Raw genomic sequence first — 27,721 nt, 5'->3', positions numbered from 1 at the left:
TTGTACACTTGAAACTAACATAATGTTATATGTAAATTATACCTCAGTGAAAATTTGTAGTTATGCTCAACAGAAATATTAACTACAGTACTTTATAAAAATTAGTCACATTTCCATTCCTCCCACCTCCTAACATGTAATCAGTTACCAAATTCCATTCATCCTTCCTCTTTCTTCACTTCTTATCTTTACTGTAATTCTATGAAGTCAGTAACTCATCACTGTTCATTTCTAGATTCTGACCTTCTCCAGTTCTCCCCTCCAAAACTAAGTCACAATTAAACTCATTGAAAATCTGACCACATCGTTTCATGTCTTAAAATCTGATGATTCTCTTCCACATACAGGAGAATGTATAAGCTCACTACCAGTGTTCACAAAGTTCACCATGACTTTCCCCAACCTTATAGTCCAGCCTCACCTAGCCTCATTCTCACCCTATCACTTTATATTTCAGCAAGCTCTATCACTTGTCAATTCTTTTTAAAAAATTTTATTTAGAAAATTAAATTTAACAGGGTGACATTGATCAATAAGAGTACATAGGTTTCAGGTAAACATTTCTATAGCATTTGAACTGTTGATTGTGTTGTGTGCCCTTAACCAAAAGTCAAATCATTTTCTGTCACCAGACATTTGTCCCTCTTTTCTTTTTTCACTTCAAATATCAATCTAGTTGTACAGGGTAAAATTTGTAAAATCCTAAACGGGTAATGAAAGTTTGAAGCGTTCTATATGCAAAAAATAATTATTCTTATCCCATTCTGGCTGAGTCCATTTGCTCAGTGGGATAAAATTTCCTAATTGTTACTAAGATACACAATCAATGCCACACACATATTACATATATAATATTTCTGACAGTACCTAGTGATACTAGAATAGTGTTTTTAAAGGCAACTAGGCAGCTGTGTTTAAAATCCAACAAAATTAGTAAATATTAATAAATATCAATGTAAAAAGTCCTATAAATTACTTAGTTGGACTATATCATGAAAGCCTGCCACAAATTAATTTAGGAAGTGGGAATAAAGTAGTAAAAGTCTCAATGCACATGCAGTATTGTATAAGAAGAGACACCATAGCAATGGGAAAATCATTCGGATACTACAGGGAGTTACCATAGTCTTGAGGAAGCTAGCTTAATATAGCTAGCGCTCGACTTACGATCATGATTGGTTCCGACAGACCAGTCGTAACGTGATTTGGTCGTAAGTTCAGTAGGCTATATGTACAGTACTGTGAAATGATGTTATAAAAATCTTTAAGTCATATTTTATCATATTTTTTATTATTGTTATATATCATAATTTTCTTTGTTCATTTTATGCCATTTGTATCATATCTACACCATTTTGTTTCTTATTTTTACATTTGTCAGGTTTAAGTAAAATACTGCGTTACCAGTTTAACTGGCTTAATATTTGCAAAACATACAAAATTACAAAATACAGGTGCATACAAAAATACAAAATACAGGTGTAAAAAATACCATAGGAAACATTTTCCCAATTGCAAAACATATCAAAATATATATCCAAGACACAAAACACAAACTGCCCTACTGAGTCTGGGATAACAGTTGGAATGGTGCACGCGAAGATGGTAGTGCTGCCGGAAGCTGGTCCGCAGTGTCGTGCGCCCTGCTGGGTAACGCTGCGCTGCCAGAAGCAGAGCAGTTGTGGCTAGCAACTGTGGTCATAAAGTCAAACTGTCATAAGTTGCACAGGTTGTAAGTATATCAATACCTGTATCTGTCAGTCTTTGTCAGGGATCGGGAAACTTTTTGGATGAGAGAGCCATGAACGCCACATATTTTAAAATGTAATTATGTGAAAGTCATACAACAACTCGTGTATGTTATGCATTATCCAATAAAAATTTGGTGTTGTCCCAGAGGACAGCTGTGATTGGCTCCAGCCATCCGCAACATGAACGTGAGCAGTAGGAAATAAATGGATTGTAATACATGAGAATGTTTTATATTTTTAACGTTATTATTTTTTTTTTTATTAAAGATTTGTCTGCAAGCTGGATGCAGCCATCAAAAGTGCCACATCTTGCTCACAAGCCATAGGTTTCCGACCCCTGGTCTATGTGGATTTTTAATGCCTTCCAAACTGAGAAAAATAAAGTTAAGAAAATTATAACTTAAAGTCCACCCTAGAATTATGGTGATGCCATTGAAGTGCAGATGAGCAGTGAGGCCTACGTGAGGCAACAAGCAGCCTCATTAATTTCTGCTCAATTTCGTTAAGCACCAAAGTGGTGCTAGGTGCTGGGGTCTTGTTGAGGGAGAAAAAGAAAAGTGCGTGTATAATAAAAATAATGTGGCAATCGCTAGAATAAAGATATTCCCAAAGTTGAAGATGTTTGTAACATGTTATAAGTGTCACAATAGAAGGGCATATGGGTCTGCTTTGAAGGATCAGGTTAAGTTTCTCTGGGTAGATAAACCAGATCTAATTCCTGAAAGGCTGGCCAAAAAGAAAAAAAAAAAAGACATCGCGTGTGTGCACTCTATAAATCATAGAACAAAATTTTTATCAGGGTACAGAGAAAAAAGTAAAGTATAAATTGTAATTCGGAAAATGCAAATTGAAACCACAGCGAGATGTCATTTTTATATCCCATAGATTGCAAACATTAAGTCTTACAATACAATGTATTAGAGCAATGGAATGTGGCTCAATAGAAACTCAAAAAATAAAATATGGAAATTACCTTATGTGAATCAAACATGCACACACTCACTGTCTCAGCAACTCCACTCCGAAAGAAAACTCTTGTGTAAGTATCATATGACGTGCTTCATAGCTGTGACGTGCAGTGCGTCCCATGTCACCCAGAAGTAGTACTGTATGTGAGCGATGCTGCACTTGTGTGGCGCCACCACATAGTGCACTCCAGGAGCACAGGATGCAGAGTGCATCTTGTGCTCCTCTCACTAACCACCAATGAAAGAGGTGCCCCTTCCGGAAGTTAGCAGGGGTCGGATAATTGGCCTCCATGGGGGCCAAATGGGCCCACAGGGCTGTAGTTTGGGGACCCCTGATCTATATTCTCTGCATGATACACAGCAATCTAATATTTAGGAAAAATATAAAACTCTGTAGAAATACACATTAAAATATACTCGTATACCTCTGAAAGACGTTACCTAGCATTTATGTAACATCTTGTAATTAAATAATCATATCATATTATAAATGTCACAAAATTTAATCTGGCAGTTGTCATCGCTTTTCATATTATGAAGAATTGATGTTTTCTAAAAAGAGTGAGTGTTCAAATCTTAGTTACCTTCAATGCAATGGGACCAGCTGACAGCATGTTAATTTGCAGAATTCTACCCCGTTTGAACTGACATTAAGTGTCTCAAACTCTCTGTGGCCTTTTTGTATTTAACCTAATTTCAATGGATTATTAAAATTAAAACAAACAGGAAATGAATACATATGTACTTCTTTCCATAGAAAGACACTAATATCCACAATGACCTATAATGAGAACAGCTAAAAATTTTCTGAGTATATGGACCAAAATATGGAGCTCTAATTCATTATCTCCTTTTTAACCCTCAGTATTCTATGAGGTTACTACTATTAATACCTTAATTTCCAAGAGAGAAAAAACTAAGGCCAAGTAATTTGTCTTTTTTCTTGAGGTTAACAAAACTTAAAAGCAAGCAGCAGTGAAACTTGAACTAAGGACTACCTGAACACTCAATTGTTTCCAGAAAAATTAAGACAGTGAAACACAAAATTAGTTGTGCCTGACCTGTGGTGGTGCAGTGGATAAAGTGTCAACCTGGAAAGCTGAGGTCGCCAGTTCGAAAGACCAAGATGCCCAGTCAAGGCACATATGAGAAGCATGTACTATGAGTTGATGCATCCTACTCCTCCTCACCCCTTTTTTCTCTCTCCTCCCCTCTATAAAATCAATTTAAAAATAAATTTAGTTGTGTAATTCCTTGTTTGACTTTGCATCCTAGAGTCTTTGACAGAGACTGTATTGAATGAATGAATGAATGAACAAATTACATTGTATTACACTATGAAAAAGGTAAGCTGTGTAAAAATAGCACACTCTAAAATACAGTAAAAATGAATCTTTTAGCAAAATCTGTACTTTAGTGGCCATATTTTTTTTATTTTTTCAGAATATTATGTAAAAAAACTTCTGCCCAAATCTCAGGCCATATACCACAATATATAATTTATAAAACATCTTTCAATAAATATTTCTCTATAGAAGAACAGGTTATTTATTTTGGGCCAGTCAAATTGGTGTTTGTTACATTAAGCTACATATTACTTTAAAATTGTTATGGAAAACTAAAGGATATGTGAAGGATATATCAAAAGCTATTCATTTTTATCTGACAGTGTACATATTATTTTTCAATGTAAATAAATGTACACAGTTGAGCATCAAATTGGAGAACAAGAGTATTCTACTTCATGATTTTATAATACATAAACTTTATTACAGACTGGTCTTACTTGTTTGTTCCATTAATTCTGTTTAATGAACACAGAGAAGTCCCTAAAATCAAGGTAATATCTTTTCATTTATATAATTTCCAGAATATAAAATAGCAAAACATTGGTGTGTGCTATAAAATATAGGTATGAATGTCATATAGAATTTGTCTATAATTCATATAGTCACTAAGCTATTCAGAATTAGCGATCTAAAATTGATTATTTTTCCCTAAGTTATTTAATTAATGCCATGAAAAATAATCCTTTACTCTGTGACTAGTGAGGGCTTGTCACAAGTTAGAGATGCCAAATATAATTTGGATTTCACATGAAAAATGACTTATATTGATGAAAGGTATTCATTTCAATTTAGTAAAATTGTCCATTACCAACTTTTACCAAAAACATTTTCTACAAATCCTCTGTCATGTTGTGCTAACCATTTTTATAATAGATAATATAGGTAAGGTTGCTTTTCTTTCAGATTGCTAAAATTTGCACTTTATTAAAGCTAACTCAATTACTGGAAAAATGATAGAGATTTTTAAAATAGAGTGCATCCGTAAAGTCATGGTGCACATTTGATCAGTCACAGGAAAGCAACAAAAGAAGATAGAAATGTGAAATCTGCACTAAATAAAAGGAAAACTTTCCCAGTTTCATTATCTATTCAGTGCAGTTGGATGTGGGCTCACACACAGATTTTTTAGGGCTCCTTAGGTAGCTATCCCGTAGAGCCTCTACAGACTTGTCACTGACTGATGACCTAACCAGAACGGGGTTTCTCCACCAAACTGCCGGTTTCTTTCAACTGCTTATCCCACTGAGTAATGTTATTCCTATCTGGTGGTGCTTCATTATAAACACGGCAATATTCACATTGCACTTTGGTCACGGATTCGAATTTAGCGAGCCACAGAGCACACTGAACTTTCCTCTGTACCATCCACATCTCAACTGGCATGGTCGTGGGCTCCTCCACTGTATACACGGTGTTACATTATCATCTGCGAATGCGCACATGCTGCCACATCATCCTACAGAAACTAGGAGGATTTTCCTTTTACTTGGTGCAGATTTTACATTTCTATCGTCTTTTGTTGCTTTCCTGTGACCAGTCAAAAGTGCACCATGACTTTACGGACACACTGTATATTTTTAATATAGCATTAAAACTCATTTTTATTAAAAAAAAATCATAACTATTTTAAAAACAGACATGTTTACAACATTTTATACCATCAGACTTTCTATTACAAATACCTTAAACAACCAAACAAAACCACATAGACATTTATATGGTGCAGGGCACACATACATAAACATACCTTTGCTACTGTATCCAATTTTTCTGCTGTGGTGGGTGTACAGCACATATTGAGAACAGTTAGCCCCTCAAATAGAATTACTCCTTCTGATGGAATAATATTAATTATTGGCAGAAGACTCTTAGAGCACCTGTAATTTAAAATTTGCAGAAATGCTATATTCTTTAAAAATTTTTAAATATAGTTAGTATATAATCTTGTAATTGTTATATTAGTTTCATATGTACAACATAGTGATGAAACATTTTTATACCTTACAATGTGATCACTCTATTAATTCAAGTACTCATTTGTCATGTGCAAACTTATCATATTATTAGTTACATTTACCATCACCATTTTACCCGTCCCCTCCCTTCTGGTAAACATCACCTTGGCCTCTGTTTCTATGAATTTGTTTTTGTTTTATTTTTTTATTATCCTTTAAAGTTACTGTTCAAAAGCTTCAATAGAAAAGTTTCCAGACTACTAGGAATCCCCACCAGGTACAAGGCATAAGATAATTCTTTAATAAATTTTCAACGGCCCTGGCCGGTTGGCTCAGCGGTAGAGCGTCGGCCTGGCGTGCGGGGGGACCCGGGTTCGATTCCCGGCCAGGGCACATAGGAGAAGCGCCCATTTGCTTCTCCACCCCCGCCCCCTCCTTCCTCTCTGTCTCTCTCTTCCCCTCCCGCAGCCAAGGCTCCATTGGAGCAAAGATGGCCCGGGCGCTGGGGATGGCTCCTTGGCCTCTGCCCCAGGCGCTAGAGTGGCTCTGGTCGCGGCAGAGCGACGCCCCGGAGGGGCAGAGTGTCGCCCCCTGGTGGGCAGAGCATCGCCCCTGGTGGGCGTGCCGGGTGGATCCCGGTCGGGCGCATGCGGGAGTCTGTCTGACTGTCTCTCCCCGTTTCCAGCTTCAGAAAAATACCAAAAAAATAAAATAAAATAAATTTTCAAACACCAGATGCACGTATTGTTTGAATTTCAACAATGATTTGGACCCCTACCCCGGCAAACAGAACATTCAATAGTGGCATCTGACAATTCAAATAGAAAGCTGAAGTTTATTGTCTGAAGTGTTTTCAATACTGTATAAAACTTACAAGGATAAAATATATCTCTTAGAGAAGATGCCAAAGTTTTAGATACTATATCAGTAGTTTGGTTTTTCCCTGATCATAAAAACTGAAAGCAGTTAGTGACTAGGCAAGATGATAAAGTAATTGTCTCTTCTTTATTATTTCCTTGATTGCCTAATGTCTAAGATACTATGTTGACATTCAAAAAAGGAACTTACCAAGAGTTTATGGTGAGATTTGTCAGAGATCAATATAACCCTATCTACTACCATCTTTCAAACCAGAGTAACTTAAAGGGAAATTAGATATTTAAAGGAAAATTGGAAATTAAGATTTTGGATGATGAGGGAACAAACCACCTATAGATCTAACTCTGAAGCAAGAGTAGAAAAGGGTATCCTCATTTGCTTACTGAGGCCAAAGATGGCATGTTAGTACAAAACCTGAATGGAAGACCTCAAACGCTAACTTCTGTCACTGTTGGGAGATCTTAATAGGTTTTTCAGTAAAAACAAAACTCTCATCACCAATTTAAACACCGCCAACTCACAATTTAAATCAGGAGAAACTGTAAATACAATATCTTTAGAATGGTCTAGATCTAGATCTACGTCCCATTCTCTACCCTAAGAGTCCTGATGGCAGAGGAGAAAAGGAAAAGTATGTAATTAAGTATGAAACGTAACATCAACAATGTATATTTTTAAAAGCTGTTTTCTTCAAATCACTTATCTTTTGTTCAATATAAAAAAATCAGACAAAGAAAAAAAGGAGTAAGAGGAGAAAAAGGAGAGAAGTAAGAAAAGGAGAGAAATGAATGTTATGGGAAATTAAAAAGAGAAAAGTAGATTAAAAGGTATTCAGATAAGTCTCATATGAAGTATCTAAATATTAGCATTAGTAAATCTATAAAGACTAAAACATTAATGCCACGGTGTTTACAGAAAAACAAACTAACTCAAATTATAATGTGATCTGATCTAAGATTCCAAGATTTTACATCACCCTGAAATAAGCATGGTTTGGTTCAACATAGTAAAGAATAACTGTGGGCTATTATTAAAGAGTATCCTTGGCTCCAAATACACGACTTTGGAGTTACCAGGCTAAAAAATAAGAGGAGAAAAGTGAAAATGCAATTGAAAAATAGTAAACATCATTTTTTACATCTCCCAGATAACTCAAATTTTTTTTCAGCTTTATGGAAATTTTTAAAATATGAGGTGTTTTCAGATTTTTTTAACTTTTATTTTTTATTTCTTGTGTTGACATGGTTTCAAGTATCCCACTCAATATAACACCCTCTACCCACCCCCGCATCATGCCCCTCCTGCCCCATGCAAAGTCTCTTTCCACCTCCATTTCCGCCCATTTTTCCCCCTCCTCATACCTCCACCTCCCCCTCTCCCTCTGGCTATTTGCTACCCTGTTGTCTGTATATATGTGTTATGTATATGTGTTTTTGACTAATCCCTTCACCGTGGAATCAGATTTTCTGGTGTGCTTAAGAGAAAGAAAAATAGAATAGAATATTTAAATTGTACTCCTAAAGTGAGGAAGGCAGGAGTAGGATAGATCCATGGAGGAAGAAAATTCAGGACTGAGAACCATGTAGATTAATCACTGAAGATGTAAAAAATCATCTACTCAACTATGTACAGTGTTACTATGTGCTACGCAAAAGGACAGAGTTCAAGGCTCACTTAATCCTGACCAGGTGGTTTTGCAGTGGATAGAACATAAGATGGGATGCAGAGAACCCAGGTTCAAAACCCCAAGGTCGCCAGCTTGAACACGAGCTCATCTGGTTTAAGGAAGGCTCGCCAGCTGGAACACAAGGTCGCTGGCTTGAGCAGGGGATCACTAGTTCTGCTATAGGCCCCCACCCCAGTCAAGGCACATATGAGAAAGCAATCAATGAACAACTAAGGTGCCACAACAAAGAATTGATGCTTCTCATCTCTCTGTTTCTATCTGTCCCTATCTGTCCCTCTTTGTCTCTGTCACACAAAAAATGCTCATTTAAGTATGGGAAATAGTGTACCAAATGCATGTTTCTACCAGAAGTCTTAATATGTGGATAACGTACACTTTGCTTATCTGAGAATGGGGAGGGAGTTTACTGTGATTCACAGAATGACTTAGGCATAGAACGAACTCACTTCATTCCACACATAGAACTAGTATATCATAAAACACTTTTTGAAATTTTGGTATTGTCCAGCTCTCCCATTCAACAGGAAAGCAAACCATAGACAAAGGCAACTAGAACCCAAGTTTTTCAATTCATCATTCAGTGCTCTTTACACCAGAATCTATTGTCTTGATCTATAATATATTATTTCTATTGTCTTAGGAGATTTTAGTACATTCTTGTAATTATATGAATAATATGGCATGGGCAAATAAAATAATTTTCAAACAAAGCTAACAAAAGAGGAAATGGTCAAATTCTTCATAAATCAATGACAATTTATGTTGCTCCATCTTTACTTGTTTAAAAGCAAGACTTCACACAGTCAATTTAACATTAAGGGCTTCAAAAGTTTACCAAAAACAAATCTAATTTATTATTCTGACATGTCAAATTTTAAGTTTTAACCAACCCTTGTGCAAGAAAAGCATAAAGCAAATTTTATTAGAGGGTAACAGCAAAGGCTGTGGAGACAGATATATCTGAAAACAAATTCCAACTAGGGCACTCCACTGCATGTGTAAACTTGTATTAGTTAATTATCCACTCAAACCTTCCATTTCCTCGCCCATCGAGTTATTAGTATATGCCTATAGAGCTGTCATAAATATGACATGAAATAACATGAATATCATTTAGTATCATACCTGACACTGTAACTACTCAATAAAATGCCAAATCTATATTACCAAGTCCCTCATCTTTTATCCATCAGAATAAATACACATGGGGTAAGTGTGTGAGCAAATTTATATTAGTAGACTTCTCAAACACAAAACAGTGAAGGTGGTAGGATTCAGCTTATTACGAGCTCAGTGCAGTGGAAATGCCCTACAAACTTCTGACTGCCACTTGCCATCACTAAAAATAAATGAATCTATTATCTCTTAAGGCTGTAAATTCTTTCATAGCTGAACTATGTAAGAGCATGATCATGGCATGGAGATAGAGACAGGGTTTAGTAAAACAGCATTTGGCTTGTGTTAAATTACTAAGAACACAGGGAGGGAGATTTGGCATACAAGCAGATTCCTAGTGACTAAAGAGGCATGAAGTCAAGGATTTCTAGGCCCACCACAGAAAGTAAGTTAAAATTATATATTGCAGCTCTTACTTTACTCACGGTTACATTCCCAGAAATATATTCTATAAAAATAAGAATTTCCATACTTCCTTGCCATATAAATTACATGGTCTAGGTCACACTAATTACTAATTATTACTAGAATACCAAAAATGCAACATAGTAGGGCAAAAACGTAATTTTCTCTGTTTTTCTTTGGCATCTATTAATGAAGAAATTTAATTTCAAGTGGCTCTCATGATATTATAGATGTATAGGGGCTCTAACAACAATCTAGGATTGTTGGCCCAAAAGTCTTGGATTTCTAAATTAATTCTAGATAACAACTCATTTCTTGGCAAAGTCTTTACTTACAATAAAGAAATGGCTTCAAAAAGATGCTAACGTAATTCAGTTAACAAGTATAACATGCAAAATTAGTTTTTGTTAACATAATATACATACCTAACTGCTCGATGCACATATGTATACCTAACCAATTTAGAACCCTCAAAATAAAAGTCATATTCAATAGAAATTATTACCTGTGCGACACATTTTAGTGGCAGACTGTCTCCCTCGTCAATGCAAAAAACAAATTCTCCTTTCAGGAGAACTGAAGCCTGTCTCCCATATGACTTCACATTTCAATGAGAAGTATGGTTTAACAGTGCCTACAGACGATGTAGAGAGAAGTCAGTTTCACATTTTAATTATGTTTATTTTTTAATATCCAAAATAAGAGATGGCATACAAATATAACAATATATAACACAGTGGTAGTCAACCTGGTCCCTACCACCCACTAGTGGGCATTCCAGCTTTCATGGTGGGCAGTAGCGGAGCAACCAAAGTATAAATAAAAAGATAGATTTAACTATATTACGTTGTTTTATAAAGATTTATTTTGTTAAACTTAGCGAAAATCCGACATAAAGTACTTGGTAATTATTATTATATGCTTTAACTTGCTGTAACTCTGCTTTATAAATTTTATAAAGTAAAGTTACTTCCCTACTTTATAAATCACCATTACTGTGGAACCAGTGGGCAGTTAGAAAATTTTACTACTAACAGAGATACAAAAGTGGGCGGTAGGTATAAAAATGTTGACTACCCCTGATATGACACATTATTTAAATTACACTGAAAGGATAGGTAAATGCTAAATGAGCGATTATCAAATGAGTCAGACCTATAGTTTGATTAAAATGTAAAATGCATACTTCGTTTTCCATTTTAATAGGCAGATGAAAATATTTGACAAAACATATACCAATATTTATCAAAAAACAGAAATTTATCTGTGAAGCAAACACTCTAGGATTAGAGATGGCTTTATACATACACAGTCAAAAAACATTTGCAATCCCTGAATAAGAGTTCCCTTGATGTTTCCCAAACTCAGAAATACTTGCTAACATCACACACTCATTATTCAGTTTCCAGAGAGAGCAGTTAACCAGAGGCATTTTTAAATGTTCTCATCCCTACAAATTTAAGTTTTGATAGAGCTGCTTTATCTGCTTAATCATTTCCTTTAAAGTAAGAAAATAATACCTGATGCAAAGAATAAGTCAGAACTTCTTCCTTATTGATCAGGATCACCCGAGATTCAAAAACACTGCATAATGAAAGGAGAGATGAGTGATCATCACAAACTTGACCTTGGGTCAGGTTGACTTTTAGGTGATGGCAGTTTCCTCAATCTTAAAAAAGATATAGTGCCTACCTCCTATGACCATGAAGGGAGACAACAACACATGCAAAAGAATTAACATAGTGTGTGATGCCAAAAAGCACCCAGTGTCAATTATTATTAATATTCTTGAATGTCAATACTTTAGTAGACACAGTAATTTATAAAAAGAATAGAAACTACTCCTGAAACACCTAACAGTCTAGGTCTAGTGGGAGGCCACCAGGATTATATTTGTCTATAAGTAACAAAAAGTCCTGCTACAACAAGTTAGTAGATAGGGTTTTGTTTTATCTTATTAAGTTAGAAGTCCATTAATAAGTATTCCAGAGCTGCCTTAACAGGTTGACAAGATCTTCAAGGAGCAATGTTCCTTCTAGTTTCCCACACTACCATTCCTTACTGTGTGGCCTTCCTCAGTGTAGAAAGGTATCATAGAAGAGTGGTTAAAAGAGCACAATTTCTAGGGTCAGACTCCTTGGTTCAAATTTAAACTCTGTGACTTACTAGCTGAGACCATGGACAATCTACTTAACCTCTGTAACACAATTTTCTCATATATAAAATGGGAATAATAATTGTATCTAATGCAGAGAATTGTTGAAAGGGATTAAGTAAGCTGAAATATGCAGAAATACTTCAAACAGTGACTGGCACAAAGAAGGGGAGTAGAAATAGAGGAAATTTCTGTCCATATCTTATTGGCAAGGTGCTTAGGAGGAGATTTCTGGTTCCCCACACAAAATGAAGGTGCTGCTAGAAAGGGAAATGGATACCAAGTATGGGCTTAGCAACATCTACCACAATTGGAGATGTATAGAAACAAACAGTTCTAGGCAATATTAAAGAAATACAGAGTGGGAGCTGAAAAGAAGGGAAAGGGAGTTCCAATTAACCCAAGAAAAGTAGAGAAAACCTCATTTAAGGAGATGGCATTTGAATGGTGACTAAGGGACGAACAGGAAATTTGAAGGAGGACAAAGCTTGGGGAAGAGAGTGTGTCTGGTAAAGAATGTGAGGGAAGTAACAGAGACGTAGAAGATTCAACACTACATATATAGACACTTGAAAAAGGGAACAGGAGAAATATTTAAATTGGGTATCCAGACTGAGCAAAGCTGGGATAGCAGGGCAGGTATTACAAATGAATTGAGGAAGATAGTGAACCAATTTCGAGACAAGTTTGAAGACTGAGTGGACTCAAAGTTTCAGTAAGGTTAAAGACAGTAAGAATGAAAACAAAACCAGCAGGAACATGAACAATACCTAATAAAACATTGTATTAGAAGCCAACTGTATCTTAAAAACTTCCTTTACAGCTCTTAAATTCTTCCTTTACAATATCCACTAACCAAACACAACCCAAAATACACCACCCCTCAGGAAGGAAGAGCAATCAGAACATAAAATTTAATTTAGAACTATTTATTTTGCTTTACAAAAACACATAGAAAGATATGATTAAATGTATTATCTGAGATGCAAAAACCAAAATAGGAAAAATAATCTAAGAAAAACACTTTGCTCAAAATTCACTTTCTATTTATAAAAACAAGCAAAAACAAATTAAGTAATTATATTTATTCTGAGCATCAAAAAATGACACAAGAAAAATCTATGTATATAAATTATGTATAGTTTCTTCAATGCTATCTCAAATAGCTTTAAGTGTGTATCATTTGTGTTCTAAAAAGATAAAAAATACTTGAAGAGTACTGTGATTACTCATATAAACACTGTATTTGGAATTAAATGTCAATGTGTTTTTGTGCTTTGACTTAAAAAATTCTAACAGATGTTATGAGCAGCCTAGAGAAAATAAATACTAAAATCTCCCTGTAAAAATAAGTTCTAAAGATCATGAGAAGCTTAATTGGTGTTCTAGTTTGTAATATTGTAATTCCACTTCTATCTTGACAAATTCAGCGCCCAGCCATTTCAGCCCTGGTTAGGATGGAGAAACATGGAACAGTGCAGTGTGCTGTGCCTTTCAGATGCCTGCAGCTCTATGTCAGAACCTGTAGCAGGAACACAGTTAATACAACTAGCACTATTTGATAGCTATTCCAAAAACAACAGCAACAAAAAAATAAATCTGGAGATTTACCTAGAACCACTGAAATGTGCATAAATAGTTTTTCTTTCTTCTGATTATTTACTCAGCTTTGCCCTAGATTGGGACAGGACTCAATATTTTCAGTATTAATAACAAAGAAAAAAGAACTTAGTCAAATAAATCTGCTAAATAATAACGGAAGTATACTTCAACTGTTTAATAAATAATCTGGATTGTCCTAAATCAATCCAGGTTCACAAAAGATTAAATATGGCTGTATCAATGATATCTAACTCCAGTGAAGGAATAGTCTTATTCTTCCACTTATTAAGTTTGTAAACATCTCTACTTATGTCTACATTAAAATTAAGTGAATTTAAATTAACACTTAAGTTTGTTCACAGCACTCCCTGTTGCAAACACTGGTAGAGTTATATAAAAGTTGTGATTAGGAAATAACTGATACTGACAGAAATATACACCTAACTCAAGATTGATACAAACTAGAATTCCTCTGTGATTTGGTAGTCTATTTAGATCACAAATGAAGGCTATTCCTAAATTAGAGATAAAGGAGGAGGGAAAGAGGAATGGAAAAGAGAAGAGACAGAGAAGGTTTGAGGTTGGATGGCAGGAAGCATGATAAATTGTTATTGCCCTGAAGATACTTTGAGAAAAAAAAGACAGCCCAAACACAATAAGCAAATTTTTCTAAAAAAGTAGCTATCTATTTTTTTGGCACCTACTCTACAGAAGGAGTTTTCATATATTTAATCTTTATGAGATATAGCAGTCTCTTCATTTTACACATAAAGAACCTAGTGCTTATAGAGTACTCTCCTAAGATCACAAAGGCAGTGAAAAGCTATGACTGGTTTTAAAATCAGGTCTATCTGACTCCAAAGTTTTAAATTTCTCTTGCAGAATTGGACTTCAGCTGGTTATAAAACACCACGTGACTCACTGTAGCTATAAGGATCCAGACCTTTCCATCTAGCTAGAAAGTCATGACATGTAAATAAAACAAAGATACCATATTCATGACTCTGCTTCTAACTTGCCATTTTATTTCTTTAAATGATAGCTGTGTCTTCATCTGATCTTCACAGCACATCACAATTATGTTTGCAAAATCTGATAGGCTACTAGGTAAGTGACAGTTTAGTAGTTACCAGGGATTAGTTTTGTAACAGGCACATTATGCAGAATTAAAAATTTCAGGAAATGGCAGAAGCAAGGTTAAGAGGATAATGAATACAAGGGGCCATCTAAAATGTTAAGTCTGAGATTATTTTCTATTAATTATAAATTTTTTTTAAATGACAGTTTGAAGTTCTTAACTTTGTTAATCAGACTTGATTTACTGTAGTAAGGATTGACTACAAAGAATTTGTGCATCCTTCTAAAATAATTCACAATCTAACAAAATGTAACTCATTCTGAATCATACCTTATCATCATGAAACTAAAACTAAACAAAAACAAATACTGAGTTCACCTGTATCTGTGATGGTTAACTTTATTTATCACCTGGTCAAGCTACGGTGCTTAGCTGTTTGGGCAAACATCAGTTCAGATGTTGCTGTGCAGGTATTTTTTAAGATATGATTAACATTTAAGTCAACAGGCTGAGTAAAGCAGATTACCTTACAAATGTGGAAAGGCCTCATTCAATAAGCTGAAAGTCTTAAAAGAAGAGACTGAGGTCCCTTTGGATTGAAGATTGCCACATCAATCCTTCCCAGAGTCACCAGCCTGAAGGCTTGCCCTAAAGATTTCAAATTTGAAAGCTTATACAATTGTATAAGCCAATTCCTTAATCTCTCTCTCTCTCACACACACACACATATATACACACACAGATACATACATATGTTAGAAGTATATAAATATAGAGGAATATTTCCTATTGTACCCATTTCTCTAAAGAACCCTCATATAGGATCTATATATTTAAATCAAACTTATGCATGTTTTCTGTATGTAAAAATAAATCTCCAGATGACCATATCAAATTTACTTGTATGTTCTCAGCACCCCTATACAGTACATACTCAATAAATGATTAATGCCTGAATATGTGAATAAATGAATGGATTTATGTTTTGGGGGCAGCATAGGTCTTTTATAAAATGGAATATACCACATTCAGAGTCTATTCAGGTAGAACTGTATGGTTCAGGTACAGTTAATAAGAACAACGTTGCAGTCACAAAGTAGATCTTAAACAATTCTGGATGCAAAAATCTTTACCAGGCCCTAATACAAACTTTTTGAACCAAATGTAGTTAAGTGAGAAAACATTACCCCTACCCCATTAAAGAAGAACCTCAGAATTATAGAATTTAGGGAGTTTTCCTTAGATTATACCTAAGAGGGAAAAATATACATCCCAGTTTTAAATCTGTGTTTTCTTTTAGCAGGTATATGTCATAACTATAACCCAGAACCTGAAGTCTTACTATAACTAGGAAAAGATTTACTAGCCTTGAATTTTCTGGAAGTGCTATTTATGATATTAAGACAACAGGAAACCTTTCCCAGTTTTTGTTTTGTATATCCTCTCACACATCCCTGACATTTAAAATAACCCATTTTAACAGTCCCTATAATACTAGAAGGATATGTATTATAGGAACGTGCACATAACAAAAAGCAAACGGAACTTATCTGCACTGATTAACCATCCCTTTCTACAAGCTAAAGTGATAAATAACATTCAGAGACAGGGAAGGCATCTACCACCTCACAGCCTTTTACAGACCAACAGTCCTGTTTAAAACCATGACTAATAAAATGACAGGCCTGCAAGTATTTGCAGAGCACTGCTGGAAAGAATTATCAACGTCCATCCGAAAAATCCTTCAAATGAGAGAAGAGAGATAAGTGTACATAACTCCTCACCTCTAACTTAATGTAGCAAAAGTGCTCTAGTTTAAATGACATGTATGGTCTATTCTTGAAAACCATCTGTTTCTGCATAGGATCCACAAATGGAAACCCTAATTCAATGAGCATCCAACAGCAGTCAAGTTATTTGCAATCTGTTCACACCACTATTGCAAAAACTTTAAAAAATATAAAAATATAATCCTCCTTAGACCTTCAAGGACATCTGAAAGAACCCTTTTGGACCACCTTGTCATTTGTCAACTTCTGAAAGAGAATACCTACTTCTTCCTTTTAAGGGTTCAGGTAAATAATACAGTTTTCCTCTTAATCACGAAATATTCAAAAAACAGCCACACTAAACTACTCTACAGAGAGAACACACTCTTAGGCTCCCTGTAACTATGATCTAAAACTCCCTCTTGCCTGACCTGTGGTGGCGCAGTGGATAAAGCGTCGACCTGGAAATGCTGAGGTCACCGGTTCGAAACCCTGGGCTTGCCTGGTCAAGGCACATATGGGAGTTGATGCTTCCAGCTCCTCCCCCCTTCTCTCTCTCCTCTGCCTCTCTCTCTCCTTCTCTCTCTCCTCTCTAAAAATGAATAAATAAAAAGAAATAAAAAATAAAATAAAAAAAAATAAAACTCCCTCTTCATAGAGACATGTCTGAAGGGCATGCAGTCTCTTCTTTCATCGACTAGATCAGAAGTTTTCAAATACGTTTTAAAGCTACAAAACCCGTGAACAAAATCTTACAGAGTTGTTTCAATTTATAAGATACAGCAGTAATTTTCAAGCGTTGTGCTCCCAGAATTTTTAAAATATGCAAACCTGACTATTTAGTCAAGGGCACTGACTTCTTTTCCCTTAGATGGTCAAATAAAAAGATTTACACTAGCCAACACAACACTAGCTCTCCGGTGTGAGTGCCCTGTGTTGAACCATAAATATATGTCATAACCGGGTTGCATCTTATTGGCCACACTGCATAATAAGGTTGCATCTAACTGGTTAATTTTCTGCACCAGAAATCCTTACAGGCATCTGATTTTTTTAAAACCTCACTGACTGAAGTTGCTAGTTTGAATATAAATGAATTCAGGTCTCTCGAGCTACTTGAAGTATACTGCAAACTTCTGTTAAATAAAAATAATTTTATAATATGTACCACAGAAGCAACAAGTTTCTGTGCTGTTGACAAACTAAGGGGTGGGGGTGTTCAGGAGCCACACTGAGGTTTACGTGCCTTAGCTGTGTTAAACTTTAGGGAAAACCAATCACTGGTCTCGACACACTGTTCTCTGGGGCTAGATTTCAATGGCTGAGTACAGGCCAGGCAGGATGGCTATTTTAAATGATGGACGATATACAGACAGCACTAAGTTCAAAGAGCTTCACAGTATTCATACTAAGCCCAGTTAATTTTTCTTCAACTCATACCTTAAGCTGTGGTTCTTCTTCATCCAGAAGAGAAATAATTCCAGCAATAAGACAAAAGGTAGATCGTGATTATGAAATATTGATATATGCTGAGAGAAACTGACTTATTCAAAAACAGGATAGTTGGAAATAATTATTCTTTGGAGGGGTGACTTCATTAAAGGAAAGATTATTTTTCTTTATAACTGTAAAGGTTAACATTTCAAAGTTTAAGAATTAACTTATCAAACCCTGTATATAGAACATTTTTTGCCCAATTCAATGGTTTTCAAAGTGTGACCACTGGACCAATAAAATTAGCATTACTTGGGAATTGGTTAAAAATGCAACATTTTGGCCCCACCCCAGATCTATTGAATCAAATTGTGGGGGTGGGGTCCAACAATAGGGCAACAAGCCTTCCTTGTGATACTGATGCTCACTATACTTTGAAAATCAAAGGCCTAATTTACTGATCAAAACCAAAAACGTTCCCACACAATTTAGAATAAAACTATTCACAAAACATACCAACAGTTATACAGTTATATACAAAGAAAGGAGTATTAGTCATTAACTTATTAGTAAAATATTTTAACTATTTCAAGGTGCCTATATTAAGGAATCACCTTCATTTTACAAATAACCTAGTCTTTGCTAGATGAGCAATCTTATTTATTTTGACTTGAACTACCTAAGGAGCCACTGAGCCACTTCACCCACAGGTGTTGTAAAGTACCCAAAGCTACAGAATTAATATTAATATTTTGGGAGGCTTGAAGAACATTTTATTAATTTGGCTTAAGGTGTGCAGAGAAATTGTGAGAGTAGTCTCTGTACTGTGTGATTGGCATGACCAGGATGGCCCTTGGCATTGTATTGTAAATACAAAGGGGAGGAAAACATGGATTCCCGGACATTCCACCAAGCCTGTGGGGAAAGGGGTGAATGGCTAGCCAGGTACAGAGAGAGTTATAAAAGCCAAAATAAACCTTTTCTTATAGCAATAAACCATTTGCGGGCATTTGTTACATAGAGAAAAACTACCTCTCCTATATAAATGCGTGTGGTTAACACGTGTGACTCTACAAAGAGATGGCAGATAAACACTAGATAATAAAGGAATGCCTTTTAATATGTAAAAGATATCTTTCTACCATTGTGTTGACTTGTAAATTTTGTTTTCTCCAAAATGATGTATAGCTTGCAAATTGAACATGGTCCTATCACAGTGGTTCTCAACCTTTCTAATGCCGTGACCCCGCAATACACTTCCTCATGTTGCGGTGACCCCAAACCAAAAAATAATTTTGGTGGCTACTTCATAATTGTAATTTTGCTACAGTTATGATTCAGAATGTAAATACCTGATATGCATTATGTATTTTCCGATAGCTTTAGGCGACCCTGCTGGGGTCGCGACCCACAGGTTGAGAACCTCTGTCCTATCATGTTAAAGGACATGACTATAACCAATAGTGGTAAGGGGCTCCTAATTACAATTTTTGCTTCTGTACTTCCCACTTACAAAACTATAAATCTAAGTAGAACAAAGGGCCGGGGCGCGCTCTCCCTCAGACTTCTGTTGGAGTTGCCGCCGCTTGGCCAACCTAGACAATAAAGCTTTGATGTGCAATCGATGGACTTTGTGTCTTCAATGTTTCGGGTCCCGATTAGGCTTAACACTACCTAAGCACAGTGTTCCCCATATGACCTGGAGGTTTTAGCACTAACACTGAAAAGTAAAGGAAAACAACTGTTTCCTCTCCAAAGATACTATTAGAAAAAATATATGGGAACTGTCTTTGGACCATAAAGAAAACCAAATTGTCTCTATGATACCATGTAGGTCTTTTTATTTTTTTTAGGTAGGGGAGAATAGTGAGGCTGACTCCTGCAAGCTCCAGGACTGGGACCTTCCCGGCAACCGCCATCTGGGGCCGATGCTGGAGAACCAAGCTGTTTTTTAGCATCTGAGGCTGATGCACTCCAATGGAGCTATCCTCAGTGCCTCAGGCCAAGCTCAAAACAATCAAGCCACTGGCTGTGGGAGGGGAAGGAGAGAGGAGAAACAGATGGTCACTTCTTCTGCGTACCCTGACCAACAATCGAACCCAGCACATGCATATGTCAGGCTGACGCTCTATCCACTGAACCAACGGCCAGACCCACCATGTAGGACTTAAAATCAATCTTTAGTTGAAATTGTGATTAAATTATAAAGTGTCAAGGCAACTAAGAAAATACAGCCATTTCTAACTGATCAGTGTAGGCTGGCCAAACAGCTCCAGCAGTCTTAGTCTTACATGAAAGGATATACAATTTAGCAAATAAACAATACTATGGTTCTAGCTAGGGGATACTACTATTTTAAAGGCATAAAAGCAGATAAAAAGAGCTTCGTGGTACTCTAGGTTGGTATGGCAAGTCCAGAACAGAGACTGAACCAACAGTATGGAAAAAAGACTCGTTAAAGAGTGAAACCAATAGGGGGTGGTGGGGAGGGGTTGCAAAGTTGTGATGCAGAATAGCTGATAAACAAGGATGCTTTAAATGTGGCACAGACCGGAAATAGCAGGACACTTTATCAAAATATGGAAAAGGCTACCCCATTCCCTATCATCAACAAATAGTGTGTTTTGAATTGATTTTACCAAAAGGAGTGGTAAATTTTCCTATACTCTCCTGTTTGGTTTTACTTTTAATTAATTTGTTACAAAGTTGTCCTGGCTTAGAAACAAAACCACTGTTCATGGAACAACTAAATCAAATACTGTACAGTCCATTCACACACACACTTCACATCTTAAAAACAACACAGCACTATGCTTTAGATGGTGGTAGGGGGAACAGGGAACAGGGAAGGTTAAGCACGCTAAAAAAAAAATCTAAAACTGTTGCATCAATATATAACAATATTTGGATATTATTTATAAATATAGAGGTATGTTCCAGAAGAAACAGCTTCAAAGTTGAAAATGGTTGCCTCTGGGGATAAGGAAGGGGAGACTATTGTTTTAAAACTTTTTATCATACTTTCTCTTTATGTGCCTATATTGTGAAAACAAAAACAAACCAACAAAATTCCACTCTGTCACACATCTCCCTCCAGCAAACATCTATCTGGATCTCTCCACTCCCTTTCTTTGTCAAGCCTCTTGAAAAACTTAACATATGTGTATGTTGACCTCTTATTAACTGCTGTGTTTTCAGTGCCTAGTGGGTAAATGAAAGAATTAACAGACTAACCCACATCAGAACCATGTCGCTGGCCTGGTTAGCACCTGGGACAGATTCTAAACCAATGTGAGCCAAGGAACAGGAAACAAGGTGACAAAGCTTTGAGGCAGAGGGTGATACATAATCCAGTAAATGTAATAAATGGTAGAAACAAATCCAGTGTTTCCCAACCTTTTTTGTGCCATGCCCCACCTTAACCTTTCTAAAATTTTTATGTCCCCCCTATGTAACATACATAATTTTTAACATTAAAAAATTGATTTGTTCACTTAATAAACATAAATGATAGGTTTTAGGAAGAAATCACTATGAAATTGTTAACAAAACACAGTAAGTAAAATTTCAAAACATAATGAAAAACAGAAATTTAAATTCCAAATAATTTTAATACAGATTTTTCTATATTTATTATTTTAATTTAGTGTGATCCTTGCGCTTGATGCTTGCTGCACAGAGATTTTATATTAGGTTCCAATTTGGTTAGCTTTAGTCTCAAGTCTCCACGTTGTGTTATATCCAGCCGATTTCTTTTTTTTACCAGTAAATCATGTACAGCACTAAATCCACATTCAGCTAAAAATGAAGATGGAAACGGTAGCAATAGTTTTGTTGCACATTTGGTTGAATTTGGGTATTTGATTTCTGTTTCCTCACAAAGCCATGCCATCGCTCCTTTGATATTAAATAAAGCTTTAACTGACTCATCATTTTGCAATTCTGCAAGTTCTTCTTGATACTGCATATTTGATAGATCAGACAAATCCACAGAACCAATCTCCTTCATAACCTAGGACTGCCTGGAGTACAGAACAAGCCAGAAATCACATCATGAGGTCTTTGGTGAAAAGTCTGGATTTTACTCCAAGCACACAATGGCGAGAATTGGAGAATTTTAAGCAAAGAAAAGTCTACTATGAGAACGGACTGCATGAAAATCTCCAGGCTGTTATGGTAACCTAGGCAAGGGAAGCAGTGGTAATAAACAAGTTTGAAGTGGAAGGCGGCCTTCCTTTACAGGTAGCAAGACACTCAGTGCTTATTTTATTTTTAAAGAGCTAACTGGTATGGTTTTTCTTTTTATTAAACTAAAACTTATCTCTTGGAGACAAACATCTGATTCCAAGTACAGGCGACAGCTCCTCAAACCTCTGAAAAAAAGACTTATGTCTCCCAACATCTCCACCCATTCCTCCAAGCAATCTTCAAAAAAATATGGTCGTGAGCTCCTTCCCAGGACAAGTTGCTGTCTTCCATGCCCCACTGTTTACAACAAAACGCTCGTGGGCCAAGAGGAGAGGAAAATGGGACGAGAAAAGCGGGGGTGGGGGAGGGGGGGCGGTCTAGAAAAAAAAGCACTGAGGCGGTGGACAGCTCTAAGCAGATCAATCTATGGCGAGTGCATCTCAATGTCACCACAACTTGCTGTCTCCAGTTCATCCCGTTTCAAGGGTCTTTGCATGAATGTTCGTATGCGATGGTGAGAGGAGTGTGCACACCCATGCGTGCTTTCTTCCATTCAGAGACCTGATGAGCACCCAGCCTCAGAAGAAATCACACCAAACCGGCTTCTCTTTTTAGAGCCACCCTCAGTGCTGTCACCCCGAAACAGAAACATTCTCTGGGCGATAACCCTGAACCCCTCTTGCCAGAGCTAATCAGCCTCCAATCGTAGCGCAGGTTTCTCTCTGAGGAGAACAAGCGGAGTCAGGACCGAGGCCATGTGCGCGGAACTGAAACCGCACTGTCCTGTCCGGCCAGTGGCACCGGGGGGCGGGGTCATCGCATTCCTATTCCCGGCAGGCGGAGACAGGACTGGGCGCCCACGGCCTCAGTGGCCCCCATCAGGAGGGCTGAAATGAAGAGATTCAAACCTCGGGGTCGAAGAAGGGCCCAGAAAGCACCCCACACCCCACACCCCCGGGTGCGAGCATGGGAGTGTGGCGAAAAGGATGCTGAAGTGGGCGACCTGGCATGGTTCCCCGAGACGGAGGGCGCTCCAGCGGAAGGTGCCCAGTCACCGGCTCTGACTCAGCTAAAAGCCGGCGCCGCGGTTCTTCTCTTCTGGCGACCGCCGGGGCAGTACTCACCGGCTGCTGTGATCATGGCTGCGCCCTGCACTTGTCCGCCCGCTCGCTAGCGGGCTCCAAAGGAATCCCCATTAGTTCCCCCGTGCAGCTCCTCACTGCTCAGTCAGTCGCCTTCTGGGGTCCACCGACTCACATCTCGTCCAGGACCCCATCCGCCCAGGGTTGTCCACCACCCCGCCTGCCGCCCGCCATGAGTTTTCCCCAGCCTACGTCTTCCCCGCAGCCATCGCCACCCCAGCTCATGCGGAAGAATGCACAGAAAACTTTCTTTTATTCTCCAACCCTTCTCGAGGTCAGAGCTCCCACAAGGTTATGACAATCTTCCGCACCTGCGTTCAGGATTCAGCATGGCCACCACTAGAAAGAGGACCCCCTACCGTCACCGGCCATTGCTGAGAAAGGGTGTTGAGGGGAAGTGCGAATGGTGCATGCATCGCCACCTGCTGCATGGGAGGTCTCGCTGAAGCGCCCACCCAGCCAAGCCTTTGTGCTAAGGATGTGTAGCAAAGAGTGTTTCCTTTAAAAAGTGATTAATAAAAAAAATTGAAGAGCAGAGGCCTTTTTCAAAAGAAATCGTCACAGAAATGCTTTACTATAATGATTCCATCATCACTTTATTATGATGTTTGTTGGGCAGATAAAATGTATTATGCTCACTTTGTTAAAGATAACACGAGGAGGCCATTGCCCAGGTGATATTAATGTGTGTTGGGGTGGGCTAAAGGCAGGCAGAATCCTTGTAGCCTGAGGCTTGGTTTTGGGATTAAGCCTTTCCTACCCTTTTTGATGTGGGGTGGTACAGTCCAATCATGCCTCAGAAAGTGACTTTGTATTAGAGACTTCCCTATTTTGTATATTGGATTAAGAGTTTGGATTTCTACACTATAAAATGGGGATGGAGCGAGAGTTTGGGCCCTTGGTTCCTGAGGTTAGCATTGAGGAGCCACTGAGCCATTTCACCTGCAGATGTTGTAAAGTACCAAAAGGCTACAGAATTAATATTAATATTTTAGGAGTCTTGGAGAACATTTTATTAATTTGGGTTAAGGTGTGCAGAGAAATTGTGAGAATAGTCTCTGTAATGTGTGATCAGCATAACCAGGATGGCTCTTGCCATTGTATTGTAAATGATAAGGGAAGGAAAGCATAGATTCCCTGACATTCCACCACACCTGTGGGGAAAGGAGTGAATGGCTAGCCAGGTGCAGGAAGGGAAAAGCCAAAATAAAACTTTTCTTCTAACTTTGAGCCATTTGCGGGCATTTGTACCCACGGAAACTACCTCTCTTATGTAAATGCATGTGGTTAATACATCTGACTCTGGACAGAGAGATGGCGGATGAACACTAGAAAATATAGGAAGGCCTTTTAATATGTAAAGAGATATCTTTCTACCATTGTGTTGACTTGTAAATTTTGTTTTCTCCAAAATAATGCATGGTTTGCAAATTGAACGTGGTCCTATCATGTTAAAGGACATATGACTATAACCAATAGCGGTAAGGGGTTCCCAATTGCAATTTTTGCTTCTATACTTCCCACTTACAAAACTATAAAAACTAAGTAGAACAAAGGGCCAGTGCACTCTCCTTCAGATTTCTGTCAGAGTTCCCACCACTTGGCCAAGCTAGACAATAAAGCTTTAATGTGTAAACGACGGATCTTGCTCCTGTCTTCCATATTTCGGGTCCCTCCGAATTTGGATTAACATTTGGTGCATTGGCCGGGAAGGAGCCGTCGGTCTGCACATTGGAGCTTTATTGTCCAACCCCGGGTACATAGAAACAAGGTCTTGACAGTTTTGGTTGCAACGTGCGCTCTGGCTGACAGGCCGGGAAGGAGCCGGTGGCCGGTTTCCCCTTGGACGCGAGGTTCGGCAACTTTGGTGGGGGCACCCCGCATTTAGGGAACCCTGTTTGAGTTTAGATATTCCGAGCTTGAGAGCAGGTGATGGCGCCTATTTGTTTATCTGTTTTTGCTGTTTGTCTGTTTTTTTGCTGTTTGTCTACCTGTTTTTGTCACTGCATTCGTCAAAGTTTTTAGAGCGTGGGGAAAGGGGGCCGCCAGGCGTCCTGGGTGTCCGGCTGGCCGTGTCTGGCGGTTTTGGGAATTCCCTTGTGTTTTCCCGGTGGACCCGCCTGTTGCCCAAGGGGCTTCCCACACCCGCTTGGTGCTTGGTTTCCTCCGCATGTGCTTGTTATGGGTCCCTCCCTGCCACGGGTGCCCGGCTAGCCCCAAGGGCGCCTGCTCTCTCACCCTGCGGTTCGGCGGCCGCCTCTGGCGTCCCAGGGCTGGTTGTGTGGGGTGCTCCCCAGGCCAGGGTCATCGTGAGAGAAGCGCCTTTCTGCGCGTAGGGAAGAGGAAGTTGTGTGAGCAGGCGGCAGGGTTTGGCGGGCCCCGCCCCAGCGAGATTGACAGTGTTTGGCTGGGGGGAAAAGAAGGGCCCAGTCGGCATCCTGGGGCTTTGGGACTGGTGAAGCCTTTGATTCTAGGAAATACCTGAGAAGATCTCCTGGTTTTGGAACCAAAGAATGTGTCAGTGGCTTTGGGAGCCCTGTATGTTTGCTTGTCGGCCGGTGCAAATCTTGAATAAAGGTGTTAGGCAAATAAAATATATTATGCTCACTTTGTTAAAGGTGGCGCTGCCCACGTGGGGGCTGTTGCCCAGGTAATATTAATATATGTCTCTGTGGGCTGTGGGCAGGCAGAATTCTTGTAGCCTGGGGCTTAGTTTTGGAATTAAGCCTTCACAGCCCTTTTTGATGTGGGGTGGTACAATCCCATCATGTCTCTGATAAGTGACTTTGTATTAGAGACTTCCCTATTTTGTATATTGGATTAAAGGTTTGGATTTCTACACTATAAAATAAGGGCAGAACCGGAGCTTGCTCTCTTGGTTCCTGAGATTCACTTTAGAGAAGAGAGCAGAGAAAGGCCATGTGGAGGGGGCCGGGAGAGGCGGCCAGGATGGTGGAGTGCTGAGTGAGGGGCCGGCTTGTGCAGAGTTTATGCAAAAAGAAGGGAGAAGATGGGAAGCAGAGGTGGATAGGTCTGATGAGCTGAAATCTTTGATTCTGGGCAGCTCGGATAGGTCAGTAGCTTTGTGAGCACTGAATGTGAACGGGTTTTGAAGCCTGGTGTGTGCGTTTTTGCTTGCCCACTGCGCAAGCTAGGATTAAAGATGATATCATCCTACAAACTTCTAATTTTAATTGGAGTAAATATAGCGCGCTCATTTAAATTTAAATTAAATAAAATGTAAATCCTAAAACTTGCTAATTTTGGCCAAACTGCTTCAAACTTCAGGCTGCAACACTTAAAACAGGGTGAATTTACCTAGCAAAGGTGTAGATTTTCATTAATAATATAGAAAAATAATGGCCACTGGAAATAATGTACTGAAATTGTCCAGCCTTATTGTGCACTTAATTTACCTGTTAATTAATAGAACTGTTTTAATAAGTTTGGAAATGTTACTTAAAAATGCATTTACTATGTTTTGTTAAGTTAACATAAAGACAAGTATTACTTACAATTTTGAAATAAAAATATTATAAAGTATACTCAACAAATGCTTAAAAATCTGTGTAATGACAAGGAAGAAAGAAGAGCCACCCTAAGCAAGGCTCTAATTCCATTAGTAAATACAAAAGAGAGTTAAAATTCTGTTAAAATCTAAACTTGCTTCAGGAGTTAAGCTGTCTGACATGAGTATATACTACCTCTTTCTCTTTAAAAACTGGTCGAAATTAATCTTTCATGGCACTAAGCTACTGTACCAATTTATAATACCTTTCTAATAATATTAATACATTAAATACTTTGTTATTGTTATATGGGTTACTTAAATAGATTTGTTTTTGTATTCCTAATAGTATCTCACCGCTGCAAGTGTGCATTGTGCAAGTATGTGCTAAAATTTATTTTAATTTGTTGAATAAATGTTTTAGAGGCATCAGAACAGCTTATTCTTTAAATATTTATTCTAAATAAAAGGTCTATGTAATTCTGACATTCAGGGTTTTTCATGTTTAAGTTTATTACAATAAATCTGTTTGTTTCCTTTAGTGTAAAAAGAAACTCTCATTCTTAAAAAGGTGCAAATGTAAAATTTAGGAAAAAAAATAACTAGAACCATGAAAAGAATGTTTACCAACAGGTTTGCTAATTATTTTGAAATTGGGACTTTGTTTTGTTTTGT

General features: G+C 37.8%; 1 protein-coding gene and 1 long non-coding RNA gene across 9 annotated transcripts in view; one reads left to right on the top strand and one right to left on the bottom strand.

Annotated features, from left to right (window-relative positions):
• Nucleotides 1-24,011, bottom strand: part of LOC136380925 (myosin-binding protein C, cardiac-type-like) — a 50,002-nt gene extending 25,991 nt beyond the window's left edge. For 2 of the 8 annotated variants that reach the window (XM_066349194.1, XM_066349195.1), the window contains exons 1-4: nucleotides 23,521-24,011; nucleotides 11,691-11,754; nucleotides 10,676-10,804; nucleotides 5,816-5,945 (exon numbers count right to left, since the gene is read on the bottom strand). The gene's annotated coding sequence lies outside the window, so the exon portion shown is untranslated. The remainder of the gene's footprint in view (nucleotides 1-5,815; nucleotides 5,946-10,675; nucleotides 10,805-11,690; nucleotides 11,755-23,520) is intronic. The other 6 variants (XM_066349192.1, XM_066349198.1, XM_066349199.1 and 3 more) reach the window with 6 other exon arrangements.
• The window catches only part of LOC136381537 (uncharacterized), a 389,650-nt gene that overhangs the window by 307,401 nt on the left and 54,528 nt on the right, over nucleotides 1-27,721 (top strand). The window lies entirely within an intron of this gene.

The sequence above is a fragment of the Saccopteryx leptura genome, chromosome 9 (genome assembly GCF_036850995.1).
Source record: "Saccopteryx leptura isolate mSacLep1 chromosome 9, mSacLep1_pri_phased_curated, whole genome shotgun sequence".
NCBI classification, from domain to species: Eukaryota; Metazoa; Chordata; class Mammalia; order Chiroptera; family Emballonuridae; genus Saccopteryx; species Saccopteryx leptura.
This window is presented reverse-complemented; position numbering and strand designations above follow the sequence as displayed.